The sequence below is a fragment of the Triturus cristatus genome, chromosome 5_1 (genome assembly GCF_964204655.1).
Source record: "Triturus cristatus chromosome 5_1, aTriCri1.1, whole genome shotgun sequence".
NCBI lineage: Eukaryota > Metazoa > Chordata > Amphibia > Caudata > Salamandridae > Triturus > Triturus cristatus.
The window spans coordinates 466,373,457-466,392,896 of NC_140587.1; the positions used below are offsets into that span (position 1 = coordinate 466,373,457).

The 19,440-nt window shown below is 45.5% G+C and overlaps 1 protein-coding gene across 1 annotated transcript in view; it reads right to left on the reverse strand.

The window, feature by feature from the left end:
- NECAB1 (N-terminal EF-hand calcium binding protein 1) overlaps nt 1–19,440 on the reverse strand; it is a 1,647,431-nt gene that overhangs the window by 886,096 nt on the left and 741,895 nt on the right. The gene's annotated exons all lie outside the window — the stretch shown is intronic.

Here is a 19,440-nt window from a genome sequence, read left to right on the forward strand (position 1 = left end):
ATTTTTGGGGCCTGGAATAGGTTGCATGGAATCTTTTGTGTCAAAAGCATACCCTTTCATGGATAACGCATTACGGGTCAGATGTACGACCCAGCAAATTGGGATGTACAGCACTGTCTTAGACACTGTTTGCGATTCCTAATGGGTTCGCAAATTGCAGGCCTCATAAATATTAAGGAGGCAGGTGCAATTTGCGACCCCATTAGGAATGGCTAGCACTCACAGGATGGTGGCCTGCTGGGCTCAGCAGACCACCATGTCTGTGACTGCTTTTAAATTAGAGCCTCTTTCTTACTGAATAAATCAGCAACTGTACCGGTAATATACATCCTACTGAAAGTACACAAGTATGCCATGACTCCACCAGGGAGGTCTATTGTTTCAGGCTGCAATTCAATTCTTAAGCCATTAGCCCAATATGCTGACTTCTTTATACGTCCCTTTGCAGCGGAGTCAGCCACGTATATTAGGGATACCACGGCTGTGATTAATGTGATAGAAGATCATCCATTTGATCCCACATGCGAACGATTGGTATTTATGGGCATTGAAAGTCCTTATACCAATATTCCGCAGCTGGAGGCCATTAACATAATTGAAGAGCTACTTGAAAGTCGCTCTAGACCACACAATGTCCCCACCAACTTTATAATTGACTGTGTCAAAATCTCTCTATGTGAGAATTTCTTCGTATTTGAGAAAACTTTCTACCAACAACTGAAGGTGGTGGCAATGGGGGCTGTTTATGCTCCGGACATAGCCAATATCTATGTTTCTGACTTTGAGAAGAAATTTGTCTATGATATCTGCAACCCTTTCATGTCCAACATTTCTTGTTGACTCAGAGACATAGACAATGTGTTGTTTATTTGGAAAAGGTGATAAAGTTCTATTATTGGAATTCCACACCTGGTTTAATTCCAGTAACCCTCATTTGACAGTATGAATATGAATTTTCTTGACATCTCAATCAGAGTTGACAGTAATAATCATCTATATACAACTCTTTACACCAAACCTACAGCTAGGAACACTCTTTTAAAATACAATAGTCATCATCCACAAGCTCTCAAGGATGGTCTCCCTTTTGGATATTTCCTTCATTTACGCAGGAACTGTTCACGTAGGGAAGACTATTTCCTTGAAGCAAAACAATTAAAAGAGAAACTGAGATCTCGTGGCTATCCAGGCAAACTTCTCAAAAAGTCACTTAAACGTGCATGTTATAACAACCGCAATGCATTACTTGAAGTCAAAATCAGACCAACACAACCTCAATTAGCATGCGTGACTACATTTGGAACAGCCACTAATAACATCAAAAAGATAGTCAATAAGCATTGGTCACTGCTGTCCGAATTACCAGAATTAACTCAGAAACCACTGTTTTCTTTTAAAAGAGGAACTAACCTGAAGGATCGCCTAGTACATGCATATGAAACCCCTGATACACATGTTATTGATAATATGAGACAACTGATCCCTGTAGTAGGACATTTTAAATGTAACATGTGCTTAGCATGTAATACTACTAAGACCACTAAACATTTTGAACTAAATGGAAAAAAGACAACCATTAAACATTTCTCCAATTGCAACACAAGCAATGTAGTCTACTGTGTAGAATGTCCTTGCAACCTACACTATATAGGTAAGACTACACAATTAGTGAAAAAAATGAATCCTACAACATCAATCAATGATTTGCTGTAAAACTGAGAATGCTCCTCTGGTTGAACATTTTACGCAGGCGAAACACTCTGAAAAGGACATGCTATGGTGGGTGTTGGAGGTTGTTAAACCATCTATTAGACAGACGAATGTAGATAGGATCCTTACCCTTAAGGAAAACCAATGGATATGCTGTACTGATGGCATCTCTGAGGGTTTGAATTCTGCCAATGAATGGCAGTCCCTTGCTTGCATTTGTTAAAAACCTTTTTTTCAATATGTCTGTATATCCTGGAAATTAGTTGATTTTGACTTAGTTTGTGTTTTTGCATCCAAAATGACCCGTATATCATAATTAACGTTCAATTTGGCTTGTCTGTGTATTATTCTAAATGATAGGTTGAAATCGAGCATTTTTCCAGTTTGTATATATGTGATGCACACAACAGAACAACATTGTATTTGATGTTTTAATGCTCACTGTTTGCCATTCTAAATGTTAGATCTGGCAAGACTGTATTCTAAAAGTCTCATTATACTTTGACACTCTCTATACATTTATGTACACAATTGAACAGCATTGTATATCACCTTCCGGATTTATACGATATTGGCATCATCTGTACGCTTGTTAACTTGGTTAGATTTGTGTAATTTGTAATATGAATTGGTATTTGTGTAATTTTGCTTTAAGCTCAGGGCTGTTCTCAACTTAATAATTGTCATGAAGAACATACATTCTCTCAACTAGGAACCTTTAATACATGTACTTTATTTGTCTTTAAGTTGTTTGATTACATTTTGAGTCTCCATCTTTGAACTTTCACCTTTGGGCACCTTTTGTCAATTAGAACAAAAGATCTGACTTTCTATCTCTAAAAATACATTTAAAGGCGTTCATCTAAGTGCCCTTAAACTTGAAACCACCATAAATCATGCTTTACGACCAAGACATAGACAGATTTAAACCTTCATTAAAATGGTCGCTAAAGGCTTTAGGCAAGAAATGTATTACCAATAATATATACTCAGGATCTAGTAATTTCAATATGGCCGCCAATCTTTTCGAGCAATAGTCTGTTATCGCTTTCCTTGATTTCAAAACTACACGACGCTATTTAAATGCGTCATACAGAGCGCCCCGAATACACAAGCCACAACTTGTTGGTATACGGCACATAGCGGACAGAAGGAACAACTGATTTATCAGTAAATGAGTTCCCCCGTGGCAATTTGGAATTACCTAGATGTGACAATAACATTGTCCAAATATAACGTAAATCCTCTGTTTTCGTTAGCCTCCCCGAAGAGTGGGTGTATTTCACCACATCTTTGTGAAATTGATACGGGTTCAAATCACAACCTTGCTGTTTTATTTTACCATCGGTTAATTTAGGTAAGCAACATCTTCCTTGAACCCCAGAACTACGTACTTTTGGTTAATAGAATTTGCTAACTGGCCGTTAAGATTAACTTTCTGTAAGGACAGTAAAACACTGGCAATATTGCAGTCTGAGTAAAACGAGGACAAATGCCAAGTTTTTTGGCGTAATCAATTCCCAGGTCTTATATCCAATGTAGCGGTTGGTTTTCAAATACATTTGAATCATGAAGGATATAGATATATATGCCTAATATTAGGAAAGTTGCATGAATAAACTATACACGATACCTTCAATAGATTCTCAGGTCATGTACCATGAAGGGTATTTATATATAGGTGAAGAGGTGATTCGCCTAATATTAGAATAGTTGCATGAATAAACTATGCAGGATTTCTCAAATAGATGATGATGCCTGCCTGGTACCAGATTTTGTCTCAATTGCAACAGGGGGACTAGATACAGAAAAGATGATTGACAGCAAGTTTTATCCTCGTCTCTCTCGATTGTTAAAACGTGGTAATGTTGGTACATCATGAGTCAATATACCAATGTCCTATTTGTCCATCTATAAGAGTCTATTTAAAAGGTCCTATCACTCTATACTTGAACAATCTGGTTCGATTTGATCAGCGAATACAATTTAAGTAAGTAGAGTAGAATCACTCTGGGTGTTACTGTGTAACCTATCTCTACAATCTAAGGGAGAAAACCACTTGATGACGTCACTCAGAAATATTAAACCTTTCCTTCCACAAAATGATTTCAAGCAGGCAGTCCAAGCGCTTGTCTTGCCGAGGCTGGACTACGGCAGCGCTACCCTCGGCTAGACTAGTTACAGGCACCAAACGAAATGAGCACATATCCACAGTCCTAAAATCTCTTAAATGGTTGCCCTACAAAGTAAGAATTCAGTTAAAGATTGTTGTTCTGGCACACAAAGCCTTTCACTTCAATACTCCCAGGTACCTTGCGCAAAAACTTGAGCTATCTTGTGGTGCAAGAGCCTCAAGAAGCGCCAATACTTTCCTCTTGAAACACTCATCCTTAGCAAAAAGAGAACTTGTCAAAGAGCCTTCTCCGGCACTGCCCCAAAGATATGGAACTCTCTTCCACCGGAAGCATGCAGAATCTCCTCAACAACGAGTTCAAATTGGAAGCCAAAAGATTCCTTATGAATAAATTCTTACCCTAATTGGGCTAGGCTCATCTGCTCGAAGACACTGTTTACTGTTTTCCTACGTCCATTGTACCATCTTTTGTTACTGCTCCTCGTTACAGCTTACTGTGACTCCCTTCTTTGCCCGTTCATACCTGTTTTATTGTATTACCCTCCATGGTGCAATTGTCCTAGATTCTGCGATTAATCCTGTTTTTTTTTGTTTTTTATCCCTACATGATGACATTTGTATATTTTTGTCCTTCCTTCCATTCCATTCCATTGTAAAATGCTCTGATGCCGCTCGGGATCTTGTTTGCGCTATATAAAACTTTATAAATAAATGAATAAATATTCTACATCAATGGACATTTTCTACCTACCCTTAAACTCCCCCTTTGAGTTAAGGTTCAAGCTGCACAGTATGGCCAATGTATGTATGTGCCATCTTCTCTTTCTTTTTCTACACACGGGTTATCTTCTATTTCCTCTTTTAAATTATGTCATTTAAGACTATTTATGAGTAATTATATACATTATATTTATACAGGGGTCTTTTTTAAAACAACTTATTGTGTGTCCTGAAGATGGTCTGACAGACGATACCACCACAACAGACCGAAATGTCGACTACCACATCTACTTCCCTAGCATGTTTGGCTATTGAGGATTTGTTCTCTATTGTTTCAGATTCTTTTCCTTATCTTGATCTTTTGGAATAGATGTTTACATCATTGATTCGTAGGTTCTTTTATGTGTCCTCAATCATGGTGCGTTTTTGTTTCTGACTGTACCCCTTTTGCACTTTTGGTTTACATTAAAAATCTGTAACTTTGAGAAAAGCAGATATACCCGTGTTTAAAAAATCTCTTTTATATATTATTTTTTTTCATTTATGTTTGGATTTATTCAAGGTTGAGCTACCTCTTGGGGCTCAACATAAAATAATCTGTACAACTGTTGACTGAGATCACGGAATGAATTCCCTTGTAGGCATCCTTAGCTATCAATAATTTATCTGCCCAAGCCTCCAAGGGTCTTTTGGGTCACCCACTGTTTTGTTACTGCTTTTAAATTAAGCAGTTTTTTTTCAAATGCAGCCAGTTTCCCTTAAAGAAAAATGGGATGCATTTAAAACAAGCATTTGCAATGCAGTAGGTTTCGCATTTGCGAGAGTTTAAGCTATTAGCATTGTAAATGACAATGCCTTTTATTTATGTTTTAAAAACCAAAACATAAACAAAAGGCATTGTCATTTACAATGCCAATAGCTCAAACGTGCGTAAATACGAGACCTATTACATTGCAAATGCTTGTTTTTTTTTCACCACGACTCTGCAGGAATATACAGTGTGGCTACTATGCAGGGCTATGCAGTCTATGCCTTGCAGCTTTGCAGGACTATGAAGGCTATGCATTGCAGCTATGCAGGGCTATGCAGTGCAGCTATGAACTGCATTCACAGGCTGATCTCTGGGGGAGGCGGGCATCAGGACAGGAGCGCTAGGAACAGCCAGGGCCCATGCATAGCTGGTGTGGCCCATGTGATTGTGTTTATATTAATCGTAAAGATGCTTTTGTTCCCCAAGCTTGCATACAATTTTAATTTTGTATTGTAGATTTTCTTGTCTGTTAAAAAGCATAAATGCACATGGTTTTTAGGACATTAGTTTCATGATTGTCACCCTCCCGTCTCACTTGTTTTACGGTCAGTCAATCAATCAAGGAATTATAAAGCGCAGCAAATCACCCGCGAGGGTCTCGAGGCGCTGGTGACAGTGTATAAATGCATCACTGTGCAGTGACAGCATTCCCTGGCATCACGCCCTGTGGGAGGAGTGCACTGCATTCCCGCCAGTACACACGTACATGCGCTTCTGCCTAACATGGAGGTAGCAAGCACGAGCCACAAGATGTAATGGGCGCGGGTGTTGTTGCACATGCCTGGAAGCATAAATGTCTGGGTAGGCCTCACCAACAAGAAACCCTGTCTCTTACCTGCTGGTTGCACACGCCCTAGTGCAGCCGATAAAAACTCACAATATATGCCTAACTGAACTCTGCAAATACAGAATGAGTTTATAAAGGAGTTATACCCAAAGCGCTAAGACGTCACATCAGTAGCCAGTGTGCGCTATGCAAGTACCCTTTTATGTACATTTTTACAGTTTGATATACTTTCAGTTTTATAAAGCACCACAGAACAGGGTTGCAAAGCACAAGTGAATATCTGGACAGTTGAAAATGCAAGTCACGTGTCCTGTCACATATGGATGATACATAACGCGTTATAGAAAGCCAGCTCGTGACAGGTTTATCGCCAGGACCGAGCCTTTGGCTAGAGGACAAGCAGCCATTAGCTAAAGAAACAAACCCCACGTATTGAGGCCGAAAGCTGCAGTCCCAGCCCCCATGGAGGGATTCACCACAGATAATGACAGAGGGAGGAGGAGAGTGATTTCACAGGTGGGCTTGTGATAAAGCAAGCCTTTTTAAAGCTCTTTAGACAAAAAACAGCGTCCTTGCGGCTGCATATCTGCGGGACAAACGAGGGTGTTTGTCCAGAGCCTGGGCTGTTCACACCTCTGAACGGGGTCACAGGGATGGCCCATTAATTCACGGGCCCCTCCCTGCAGGGGGGCCAGAAGCAGGATCCAGACATCTGCGATAAAGAAAATGTAGTCCTGGGAAGAGGGTGATGGTGGGGATTCGATGAATATCGATAAAATAAATATCAGCCAACGCGTTTCGTTCTACAAGACAAGAACTTCTTCAGGGCTCTACTTTAGCGAAGTTGGATTCACGCAAATATCAATCTGTTTCCACACGATCAATGGATCGGTATTGTGATAAAATTCAGTAAAGAATTCAAGGATGTATATAACAATGAGTCATACAGATGTCTTTCAAAAGACACAGGTGTGCTATTTGATCGCGTTACTCGTTTTGCTGCTTTTCGTATCAGGAAGAGCGCTCTGAAATGTTTAAATAACATTCAGATTATTGCCACTTGGCGTCATGACTTAATGGACATACTGGCATCCTTTATTATATTTCTCAAGTGAATTTCCAACATTATTTAGATCTTTTGAAAGACATCTGTATGACTCATTGTTATATACATCCTTGAATTCTTTACTGAATTTTATCACAATACCGATCCATTGATCGTGTGGAAACAGATTGATATTTGCGTGAATCCAACTTCGCTAAAGTAGAGCCCTGAAGAAGTTCTTGTCTTGTAGAACGAAACGCGTTGGCTGATGTCTGTTTTCAAGAAAATATACAAGGATTAAAGAAACATAATAAGGACTCTTCATATTGTTTTGGACTTCTTACTGGTGCACCTTCCTCTTTCGTTAAAGTCTTTATATCTGTAAATCAGTAAAGTCCTTCTGCGGCGGACTTTTGGAAGAATTGTGCACAGGACCTATATATTTTTGTATACAATAAGACTGAGGTGCAGAACCGGTGGTCAGCCGTGGTGGTGCTTTGTGTTAAGTATTTTCGATAAAATAAATGTACATGTGGGGTTTTTATATGGTACTTAATATACCCCTCGTCGGAGTTTTAATATCTGTCTGGATTTGTTTAAGGTCAGTCTCCAACTAGAGGCTCCCTGGCTGGACCTGTCTGCGTCCCAGGCTTAGCTTGTTTGGCTTGTATAGCTTGTATAGCGCACAGATACCCCAACGGGGTGTCCCGGCGCTTGTGTGAGAACATGTACAATGCTAGCTGTGAAGTGAAGATTTAGCAGAATAGAAAAGTTTTCAGGGCTCTCCGAAAGGGAGGTTCGTCTCGAATGCTCCTAATGTACAAGGGTAGGTTGTTCCAGTGGGAGGCAGTGCAAACTTGGAACGTTTTCCCCCCAGATCGAGCCTTTTTAGCCCTCGGGGTAAAAAGAAGATGTTGAGAGCTCGATCGGAGTGAGCGAGCGTTACTGTAAGGGCGGAGACATGAGGACAGATGAGCAGAACCCTTCCCGTTGATAGCACGGTGGGCAAGGGTGAGGGCCTTAAATTCCGACCTTTTATGTACTGGGAGCCAATGCAGCCTGAGGCGGTAGGGGGTAATGTGTTCTCTAAGGGGGAGACCACAAACCAGACGGACTGCGGCATTTTGAACTGTTTGCAAACGCCTCTGGAGACCTTTGGATAGTCCCAGATAGAGGCCATTGGCATAGTCGAGATGGGAGGTGATTAGCGCCTGCACAGTTGTTTTTCTGGTTTGGTTAGGGATGAAGTTGATGAATTTTTTCATCATCCTCATTTTAGAAAAGCAGGCCGCAGATACAGATTGAATCTGCTTCTTGAAAGAGAGATCACTATCCCAAATGACTCCTAAGTTTTTGACGGAGTCCTTAGGCAAAGGAGGGGCACTCAAGTCTAGAGGCCACCACAGAGTAGAATCCAGTGGAGAGGGCTGGTGAAAAAATATTACTTCGGTTTTGCCAGCATTAAGCCGGAGGCAGTTGTTATCCATCCAGGTGGCAATGTTCAGAAGGCAATTTTTTAGTGGGTCAAAGGTAGACTCAGACGGGGAATCATACGGGAAAAGAAGCTGTATATCATCCGCATAAGATGTGGCCTGCATTCCAGATTGGGAGATGATCTCGGCCAGCGGGGAAAAATATACGTTAAACAAAAGAGGGCTTAATGAAGAGCCCTGAGGGACGCCCCACTTAAGGGGACGACTGCATGAAGTGAAGGGGGGAGTGAATACAGCCTGAGTCCGATTAGACAAAAAGGAGGCAAGCCATTCCAAGGCCTTGCCCTGAACACCTTTTGCCTGAAGTCGGTCGAGGAGGATAGGGTGAGAGACGGTGTCGAATGCTGCAGACAAGTCTAGCAGCACCAACACCGCTCTAGAGCCCTCGTCAACTTTCCACCTGATAGCGTCCGCCATCTCCAGGAGGGCAGATTCGGTGCTGTGACCCGACCTGAAACCATGCTGGGAGATGTGGAAGGCGCCGCTCCTCTCAAAGAAACCAGCCAATTGGCCATATACAAGTTTCTCCAACACTTTGGCCGGGGCAGGAAGCAAGGAGATGGGGCGATAATTCGCTGGTTCAGAGGGGTCTGCGGTTGCCTTTTTGATGATTGGAACCAGTCTAGCATGTTTCCAAGAGTCTGGAAAGATACCTGACAGAAGAGAATCATTCCAGATTTCGTTCAGTAAAGGATTGAGCAGAGGAGCAAGGGATTTATACTGCTTCGCTGGCCACGGGTCGAGGGGGGAGCCAGATTTGCACTTGAGTAATTCTGCCAGAGACTGCTCTAAAGAGATCGCCTCAAATTTGGAAAAAACCTTATCCGGATTGGAGCTGGTTAAATCTGCTGTCAGTTGAGGAGGGGTGATGTTACTGGGAAAGGAGTTCTGAATGAGAGCGATCTTGTCTTCAAAATAGCTCGAAAGATTGTCGCAGAGGGCCTGGGAGACCAGTGGTTGGTGCTTAAGGGCCATGGGGTCGGTAAAGGCTCTGACCGTGTCAAAAATGACTCTAGATGAACCCTTAGCCCGGGTGATTTTCTCCTCAAGGTGTGATCTTTTATGATCAATGATTTTCCTTCTGTACTCCTTAAGGGAGGTTTTGTATTTGGATCTACTATCAGGTGAATAAGATCGCCTCCAATTTCTCTCCAGCCTCTTGCAGATTGATTTGTGTAGCCGCAATTCCTCAGAATACCAGGGTGCCGAGGGAGAGGTACGAAGGGATTTAATGGGTCTCATAGGTGCTAAAAGATCCAGAGCCGAAGTGACCCAATGATTGAAACTGGCCACGCGAGAGTCCAGATCGTAGGCCTCCCCTGGGGAGGTCATGGAGAGATGAGGGCCTAGACTCTCAAGAGAGATTCTCCTCCAATTCCGCCCCTTGGTGTTGGGCTGAGGTCTGGAGCGATCCACCATGCGGGAGGAAATGGAGAAAGGGATTAAAAAATGGTCCGACCAGACGACAGGGGTGGGCTTACCTAAAGTAGTGTCAGTAAGATTGGTACAGATCAAGTCCAGAGTGTGTCCGCCCTTATGTGTGGGGCCGAAGACAATTTGCTTTAGGCCATCATCAGATAAGGTTGACAAAAAGTTGGAGGCATTGGGTTCATTGATGTTGTCAGCGTGCAGATTAAAATCACCCAAAAGGGTGAAATTGGCATAGCGGAAAGATGCCTGTAAAGCGAAATCTAAGAGTGCCGGAAGATAGGAGATTTTAGATTTAGGGGGACGGTAAACCAATAAGCCTGAGTAGGTAAAGTTAGCGGCCAGTTTAATGCAGAAAGGTAAGGCCTCAATGCACTCTATTTGAGTGTATGGAAAGGAGGAGATCGACCAAATAGATCTGTATATAATGGCCACTCCTCCACCAGGCGTATTCTCTGCTTCCTCAGTTTTGCACCAGATCCGCGTGCCCACTAGCATGAGGGGGGTGCCCTTTCCTTCAGGGGTGTGGCAAGCAAAACAAGCATTTGCAATACAATAGGTCTCCAATTTTGGCGAGAGCTATTGCATTGCAAATGGTTGGCAACTTGCCATCACAGACAAAGGGAGGGTGGGGGGGACGGAGAAGGCACGGACAACGAGAGAGATTGAGGGCGTGGAAGAAGGCACGGGAAACGGGCGGACAGGGGAGGGGGAAAAGACACGGACATCGGGAGGGAGGGAGGGTGGGAGAGATGGCACGGACAACGGGGATGGCGGGAGGAGAGGAGAAGGCACGGACAAAGCTGCGTCACGCTACCTGTATACAAAGGAAATAGTGCATGCCCCTTGTAAAAACCAAGTAAAGGGGCCAGTAGCTATGGAAGGTCACAAAGATGACATGGTTGTACTAAGGGGGCACTAACTAGACTCATAATCAATCAGATGACAGCATTTACAAAGGACAAACACACGACAAATAAGGGCGGGGGAGTGGACAAAGCTTCTCTCCGTACTCAACTACCCCAGCTCATCTCAGAGCAGCGCTTGCGCGCTGGCTCACGCTCGACCTAAAAAAGAAAAATGAAACTTTTCAGTTTCATTTTTTAAGGGCAGGCAGTGGTCTCTGGGACCCCTTCCTGTTTGCGAATGGTTTACCACCTACTTGAAGTATATGGTAAATTGCAATTGTTTTGCGTCTGCAATTGCGGTCGCAAAACATTCATACATACAAATGCGAGTCGCTATTAGGAAGGGAAGCTCTTGGCATGTCCCTTCCTAATAGCGAGTCGTAAACCTGATTTTGCGAATCAGTAAAATTTACTGATTTGTAAAATGAGGTTTGTATATGCCCATGCCCCAAATTGCAGTCGCAAACGGGCCGATTGCCCGTTTGCAACCGCAATTTAGGGACGTACATCTGGCCCTAAGTGACTGATGCTTTCAAAAGCTTGAAGAGTGGCCCATATTGTTTAATGACTGATAGTATTTGTCAAACACACACTATCAAAAGGATCTCTTGGTGGTATTCTTTAAAAAAAAAAAAAAAAAAAAAATTGAACAGACATTCCTTTACCTTTTTCATATTTCATGGCTCTCCCAGAGCTGCTCAGTTATCCTCATGCTACATCCAAATGTCCTGCTCACCATTCTACTCAGACCTGCCCCTCTCTCCTGTTCCCCAGGGCATGGAGCTGCTCAACACACCCTGGCTTCATGTTTCCACTAAGCCTACATTGATGCATATCCTCTTATTGCGTCACCTGATGAGTCATCTGCTATCTTCATTAATAGCATTCTGAAGTCTCCCTCATTGCACAGCTTTGCCCTTTCATTTTATCTTACCAGACTCCAGTCCTCCCACTCGGCTGCAATCTAAAAACATCCTCCGGATGCATCATACAGCCTCACACCAATATTGCCCTTAACAATATTCCCTCTACCATGATCCCTTCTTCTTTGTCTCCCTCTCATTCTCCTTTCTTCTAGTGTACTTTCCCCTCCTCTCCAACTATCCCCCACTTTCTGGATTTGGATGTGCCCCAATGATCTCAAGGACTAGAAGTATTCCCGACCATGCATCTATCAAACTACTTGCTTCAAACGACAGACCCAGCTTTAGATTTGGCTCACTACGGGGTCAACTCCACCTCTTCTGGCCTCTTTCACCACTAAATCAACTTAATAGCTAAAAAGACTTACTCAAGTCAAACACACACTGTCTAATCTTTGTTCAGCTAGATGGTCTCTCAGTGATCGAAGGGTGCACTGTGGCAATGTGCAATCATATCCTTTGGCTTGATAGGCTGCATTCTTACCTTCACAATAAGGACATTCTTCCTCAGTGGATATATTCATCACTCTCCTTCCATTATCTCAATCGCCTCTGACCCTGATTGCAATGCAACTCCTGCATTCAGCAATCCTGTTTACAAGGCCTATATTCTGACTGTTTCTGCGCAAAGGAATACATTCTATACGCACCGCCACAGTAAAATTCCACACAGAAAGGCAGTCAGATCAAAATTCATTCTTTGGCAGCACCTCTCATGAAAACAATCCTCTCCTCACCGTATTTTGTGTTCCAGAAGTGCACATCAGCAGTGTAACACATTTTGGGACTTCTTGGCTTTATTGTTAGCCAAAATCTTAACTTAGTTAAACTTAATGAGACCGGTTTCAATAATACTTCTCACAATCAGGGGACCACAGAGGTAGGTCTGGTGAAGGAGTTGCAGTACTTAACAAAAATGCTAGTCAGTGCAGGAGGCATCTACAGCCTAAAACCTCTCTTTTCAGTGCATTATTTTGCAAATTCATTTGGAACAAAATTCCCATGTCAAACATAATCATACTCCTAGTGACAAAAGGACCTTAAACCATGAATGTATGAAGCACTACACCACTCACTTAATTAGTTCTGACACAAACATCTTTCTAGGTGATTTTAACCTTATGTGTGGATATACCAATTGTTAGACCTGGCTTTTTCAGCAGGTTTATCCCCAGACTTGTTGGTCTCCGGTTTCTGACCTGTTTTTGTTGGTTTTATGACTCTGGGCACTTTACTACTGCTGATCAGTGCTAAAGTGCATATGCTCTCCCTGTAATTTGTTGTTATGGATTGGTGTTTCCATGAGTGGCTGATTTGATTTACTAGTCAGTCCGTAGTACAGTGCACTGTGTGTGCCCAGGGCCTGTAAATCAAATGTTGCTAGTGGGCTTGCAGCAATGATTGTGCCACCTACATAAGCAGCCAGTAAATGTAACTCTTGCCTGCCATTGCAGAGCCTGTGTGCAGTTTGGTACTGTCATGTCGACTTGGCAAGTCCACCCCCTTGCCAGGCCCTACTCTTCCCTTTACTTACGTCAGTCACCCCTAGGGTAGGCCCAAGGTAACCCCGTGGGCAGGGTGCAATGTATGTGAAAGGTAGGACATGCCCCGATGTGTGTGGCATGTCCTGATAGTGAATTACTGACAATTTCGTTTTTCACTATTGCAAGGCTACCTGTTCTCATAGGACCAAATGGGAAGTTTGCTTATAACATCTTCTAAACATAACTGCCCCTGGGAAAAAGGTAGGAAAATAAAGTTTAGTATGCCTGAACTCAGAATGTTCAAATGCATCTTTTAGTGAGGGTGATTTGTACATTTTGTGTTTGAAAATACCACTTTTAGAAAGTAGATATTTTCTTGCCTAATCAACCAGTGTGCCTCTGCTAGGTTTGTGTATTGCATGTCTGGCTTTTGGATGACAGGGGCTGGATAGGTGCAGTGGCTCCAGAGAGCCTGATGAGTCAGGACTGGGCTGAAAGACCTGGGCTCCATTTACAGTGGGGGGAGGAGATTTCCTTTTACCTGTATGGCCCTGGTCTGCCTTCAACAATGCTGTCTCCACCTCCTGCCAGGGAGCTGCAGTGAGGACAGAACTAGTTTTGGCTGGGTACAGACACTCTCTGCCTTCAGAGAACAAAGGATTTTTGTGTATAAAAAGAGGGGCCCAGACCCCAGACTTTTGGATCACTTCTGGGAATCAAGAGGAACCTTTGCCGAGGAGAAGAGCCGGAAGAGCTGAGGCGGAATACTACCTCTGTGCTGTTTGCTGTCTGGGGTTGGCCTGCAGTGGCTGCTTGCTGCCAAGGAAAGGAGAAAAGGACTTTGCTTGTTGCTTTGTCATCTGCTTGAGGAAAAGATCTGCCACAGAAGGAAATTGCAACACCAAAGCCGGCGAGCAACGCCATAACCTGCACCGAAGCCGTGGGAACTGCGCGTGAAGAAAACAACACACCGCACCGACTTGCACCATAGGTCCGACGCCTCTCAATGCCGTGCCACATCGACTCCAAACCCATCACTGAGGCTACTGCCTGCACCGCTCGTGATGTCCACGACACACCGCAGCACCGACTTCACCGACGCCGGTGCTTCATCAACGCGGAACCGATACTCGATGTTTGTGACTCCTGAATCCATCAACACCGCACCGTTGTAAGGAACTGATGCCTTGGCGCCACCGTGACGTCACCTCCCCGACACAGTGAGGAACTGACATCTCACCTCTCCTGCACCGCAGTAAGCAACTGAGGCTTCACCTCCCCTTGGGCCGTAAAGAACCGACGACGCCCGGCGCCAACGAAGCATCACCTCCCCGACACCGTGCACCGTCTTTGCTTTTATTAATTCCAAGGTACTGTTCTTTGGGGGTCTGCTTGATTCTGCGCATGAGGTTGCGCATTTCACAGTCAGCGCTGTTCTTTGGGATTTTCATCTGTCACGACGTCGTAATAACTCCAGGTGGAGTTATGTTATGTTATTGGACGTTTCTAGAGCGCACGTTCACCAGGGAGGTCTCTTGGCGCGATTTGATGCAACAAACTTTAATTGAGTGAATAACCTATTTTTGAGGATATATTGATAACTGTATTGTGGATTTTTGTTGTTTGGTCTTGTTTTGGTTTAGATAAAGATTACTTATTTTTCTAAACTGGTGTGGTGTCCATTTGTAGTCTTTTCACAGTATTACTGTATGTTTTCACAAATGCTTTACACACTGCCTCTGAGATAAGACTGTCTGCTCGTGCCAAGCTACCAAACGGGGTGAGGAGGAGTTAGTTTAGAAGTGTATCCCCCTTACCCTAACTAGAAGCAAGGGCCCCTATTTGGACAAAGGTACCTACCTCTACCAGCTAGAGATCCCCATTTCTAACACCAATGATGATGTAGTAAATCTTTTCTCATAGTTCCTCTGCTGAAATGATCTTCCACAACATCCACCCATTTGAAAGGCTCTAAACTGGACCATATTATCTTGAATGGCGCTTGCTTACTGCAGAAGACACATATGGCCTGATCATCTCCTAATCTTTAAACCTCTGGCATTCATATATATTATGAATGAAAATAATTTATTGCATAGAAAAAGTAAATGTCTCTTACAATAAAAATAGCCACTTAATAAATACATGCAGAATAGATAACATTTTCTACAGCTATAAAAATCAAGATTTTGACTGGAACATGTAAAATCTAAAAACGTTGTTAATTTGCAAATAAATCTATAATTATTAATTGAAAAACAATACAGTGCTGGAGGAGCCTGGACGCAAAGAAAATAATCAGCTCCCGATAACGCTGTCTGCGATCCCGGTGCCACCCTTTGCTTTGTCATAGCTATGGATGATAAACTTGAAGTACACATGTGACATCGCTGCGGGGGTGGTAGAGAGCCAGAGGATCACTGCAGGAATGCTGCACTGATGTTACCAAAGTCGAACTCCCTCAACACACGGAAAGCCCCGGGGACCTATGTGATGATTCTCTGCACCCAGGCCAGATTGCAAGGCCATACACTGCTCTCGATGCAGTGGACCAGAGGGGCTTGGATCGCGTCCAGTACCGTCCCCACCGTCTGCTCTGGCCTGCCCCATTCCATGTTTTTCTACTGCTAAAGCCTGCCCGGATACAGGAGTTGAGTCTTGGGCTCCAGTCTGCCAAATACCCTGCTTAATACACAGGCACAACATAATGGCCCTTCTTGGGACCCTGAAATGTAGGCAGAACTGTGGGCCTGAGTCCGTGGCAGGCTGCTTATCACCCTGTCCCCGGCATGGTGAGGTATTGCTCTCGCAGATAGGAGCAGGAAGAAGAGGGGCACCTTAATGTAGCTAAACAACACAATGGCCCCTTTGCCAATAAAGATGCCATGGTCTACATAGCGGATGACTTTTCCCAATATACAATGGTCTAAAGGAAAAAATTCCTGGCACTTAGGTCCCAACTCCTGTCCCTGGAAATCCACTATGATCTCCTAGAAGCTTCGACAATGCCCCTCATGATCAATGTTTCCTCGATAATCTTGACTCCAAAGCCATGGACACATCCCATCCACTGGACAGCTGTTGCATCATCCCAACTGGGAACCTCCAGCATTTCAATCCCGACAGACCAACAAGACTACTTTGCCACAGAAGGACAGAGACTGGAATCAGTGATGAAACTGTGGGAAATGAGAGACCATTGATATGAAGAAAGAACATCCAACAGAGAAGAGACAAGTCACTATCCCCCCTTGAAGGCTATTGCAAATATATTGGGGGAGGGCCTGATTTGCATGCTTCAGTGGACCTTGCCATGTACTATAGCATGGTTACTCATAGACATCCTACATGTGTTTTTTAAAAAAAAAAATAGTGTAAACACTGCTGGTTGCAGCAGCCCGGACTCTGAGACTCTGCTCTGTGGGGGCCGGGGGATTCCAGTGATTGTCAAAGTGGAGATGCAGGGGCCTAAGAGGTGAAATACAACAAAGCTTTATTAACATGTTAATGGTCTTTTGAAGACCTGTAAGGTACTCGGGTGCAGCTGTGTGTGAGTGCTGGGAAGCTGTCTCAGGGCGGCTGTGTGTGCGCGCTGGGAAGCTGTCTCAGCCCAGGCTGAGGGCTGACACACACAGGGGTGAGATGACAGAGGGTGACGGAGAGAGGGAGAGGGAGACAGAGGGAGAGGGAGGGAGACAGAGGGAGGGAGAGAGACAGTGAGAGAGATAGGGAGAGATAGAGGGAGGGAGACAGAGAGAGATGGAAGGAGGGAGACGGCGGGAGGGAGATGGAGGGGGACCGAAGGAGGGAGAGGGAGGGAGGGAGGGAGAGGGAGGGTGAGAGAGGGAGGGAGACAGGGAGGGAGGGAGACGGAGGGAGACAAAGGGAGACAGAGGGAGAGGGTGGGAGACGGAGGGAGACAGGGAGGGAGGGAGACGGAGGGAGACAGACGGAGGGAGACAGACGGAGGGAGATGGAGGGAGGGAGACAGAGGGAGACAGGGAGGGAGAGAGACAGGGAGGGAGAGAGACAGGGAGGGAGACGGAGGGAGGGAGACGGAGGCAGGGAGACGTACGGAGGGAGAGGGAGGAAGGAAGACGGAGGGAAACAGAGGGAGGGAGACAGAGGGAGGGAGATGGAGGGAGGGAGACAGAGGGAGACAGGGAGGGAGAGAGACAGGGAGGGAGACGGAGGGAGGGAGACGTACAGAGGGAGAGGGAGGGAGAGGGAGAGAGGGAGGGAGAGAGACAAAGGGAGAGAGACAGAGAGAGATGGAGGGAGGGAGAAAGAGGGAGAGAGAGGGAGGGAGACGGAGGGAGGGAGATGGAGGGAGGGAGAGGGAGACAGAGGGAGAGAGACAGAGGGAGAGGGAGGGAGAGAGGGAGGGAGACGGAGGGAGGGAGACATACGGAGGGAGAGAGAGGGAGACAGAGGGAGAGAGACAGAGGGAGAGGGAGGGAGACAGAGGGAGAGAGACGGAGGGAGGGAGACAGTGGGAGGGAGACAGCGGGAGGGAGACAGAGGGAGGGAGACAGAGGGAGGGAGGGAGACAGAGAGTGAGAGACAGAGGGAGAGGGAGGGAGACAGAGGGAGAGAGACAGAGGGAGAGGGAGGGAGAGAGGGAGGGAGACGGAGAGAGGGAGACGTACGGAGGGAGAGAGAGGGAGACAGAGGGAGAGAGACAGAGGGAGAGGGAGGGAGACAGAGGGAGAGAGACAGAGGGAGGGAGAGAGACAAAGGGAGAGAGACAGAGAGAGATGGAGGGAGGGAGAAAGAGGGAGGGAGAGGGAGGGAGACGGAGGGAGGGAGATGGAGGGAGGGAGAGGGAGACAGAGGGAGAGAGACAGAGGGAGAGGGAGGGAGAGAGGGAGGGAGACGGAGGGAGGGAGACGTACGGAGGGAGAGAGAGGGAGACAGAGGGAGAGGCAGGGAGACAGAGGGAGAGAGACGGAGGGAGGGAGACAGTGGGAGGGAGACAGCGGGAGGGAGACAGAGGGAGGGAGACAGAGGGAGGGAGGGAGACAGAGAGTGAGAGAGACAGGGGAGAGGCAGGGAGAGAGACAGGGAGAGAGACAGGGGTAGAGAGACAGGGGTAGAGAGACAGGGGGAGGGACGGAGGGGGAGGGAGGGGGAGGGAGGGAGAGAGAGGGAGGGGGAGAGGGAGAGAGAGAGAGAGAGAGATCTGTGTATGCCGGGTCTGGTGGCTCAGTGGACGAAGGCGTCTGCTGCAGGGACCTGTGTTCAACCTCATGGTCACAATTTTTTTTGCTTTAGCCCCGCCCCTCCCCCTCTGACCCCGCCCCCACCGGTGCGGCCCTCGGCCACAAACCACACTGTAAATTTGGCCCCCGAGAGAAAGTTTGTGAGTACCCATGTACTATAGGGTACGATCTGTCCGTTCTTGTCCTCAAACCGCCTTGCACAGGAGGAGCGGTACAGGGGAGCAGGTTCTACCTCAATGGTTCAGGGGGACCTGGAACAATTATCCACACTTTATTAGACATTCCATGAAGCAATAGACAGGCACTGGTTGGGATGGCTGGAGCACAAGCCGGGGACCGAGACCGAACAGGTTAGAAGGCGGAGCAGGGCTCTTGATGAAGGTTTGACAGAGCTACCCCTACATGGCCACACGGTCCCATGAGAAACGGAGACTCTCCAAAATTTGGATGGAGACCCACACGTGATAGATAATTTGTTTGTCACACACGTACGGAGCAGTTACTCTGCCCTTTAATCACTGACGGGAAAGGGACCCCCCTTTTCTGTACCCCAGGGAGGCCGACCATAGCCCTGAGGAAAGTCCGGGACCTTTATGGCCACATATGGACTGAAACATGTTGGCACTAGGGTCTTAGGACCATAACACTCCTACAATGACCCATCTTTTAAGAGTTTTTTAATAACCCTGACAGACTCAAAAATAAAGGGAAACCGGGGATCTGTCAGAGGTTTTTTAATCTTTATAGCCCCCCTGGTCTTCTATAACTTCAAAGA